This window comes from Delphinapterus leucas, chromosome 12 (genome assembly GCF_059928025.1).
Source record: "Delphinapterus leucas isolate spDelLeu-1000000601 "Yukka" chromosome 12, BTC_Dleu_Yukka2, whole genome shotgun sequence".
In the NCBI taxonomy this organism is placed as follows: Eukaryota; Metazoa; Chordata; class Mammalia; order Artiodactyla; family Monodontidae; genus Delphinapterus; species Delphinapterus leucas.
Genome location: NC_143140.1, coordinates 19,922,955 through 19,923,749, shown reverse-complemented (window position 1 = coordinate 19,923,749; position 795 = coordinate 19,922,955). Strand labels below are relative to the sequence as shown.

The following is a 795-nucleotide window of genomic DNA, read 5'->3' as shown; positions in this document are numbered from 1 at the left end:
TGATATGCCAGTAGACTAAGCGGTACATTTATAATAGAAAGGAGAGATAACAGTCCCTTCAGATATCTTGTATGTGTACTGATGATTATGATACTTGAAATGCTACTGGAAAAGAAAGAACACCAAATCAGGTATATTTTATATACAAAATAAATGTTTATAAAATAAATCATCCCAAAGAAAATATGTCTGATACCAAAATGTAAATACACCTATTTAATTTATTTTTCTATACTTCTGAAATGTTTAAGTTCATTCAGAAAGTCATTTGAGATGTAAGATGAAGTCATTCAAAAATGATCGTTTTCGTGCTCACGTCAGCAGCAGATATACTAAAATTGGAGCGATACAGAGAAGATTAGTATGGCCCCTGTGCAAGGATGACACGCAAATTTGTGAAGCGTTCCATATTTTTGCTGGAGAGGGTGTGGAGAAAAGGGAACCCTCTTGCACTGTTGGTGGGAATGTAAATTGATACAGCCACTATGGAGAACAGTATGGAGGTTCCTTAAAAAACTAAAAATAGAACTACCATATGACCCAGCAATCCCACTGCTGGGCATATACCCTGAGAAAACCATAATTCAGAAAGAGTCATGCACCACAATGTTCATTACAGCACTATTTACAATAGCCAGGACATGGAAGCAACCTAAGTGTCCATCGACAGATGAATGGATAAAGAAGATGGGGCACATATATACAATGGAATATCACTCACCCATAAAAAGAAACGAAATTGAGTTATTTGTAGTGAGGTATCTGGATCTAGAGTCTGTCATACAGAGTGAAGTA

At 36.1% G+C, this 795-nt stretch overlaps 1 non-coding gene across 1 annotated transcript; it reads left to right on the top strand.

The window, feature by feature from the left end:
• Positions 1-308: 308 nt before the first annotated feature.
• LOC115801817 (U6 spliceosomal RNA) lies at positions 309-415 on the top strand. The gene has a single exon (XR_004022164.1). It is a non-coding gene; the product is annotated as a U6 spliceosomal RNA (small nuclear RNA).
• Positions 416-795: the final 380 nt, after the last annotated feature.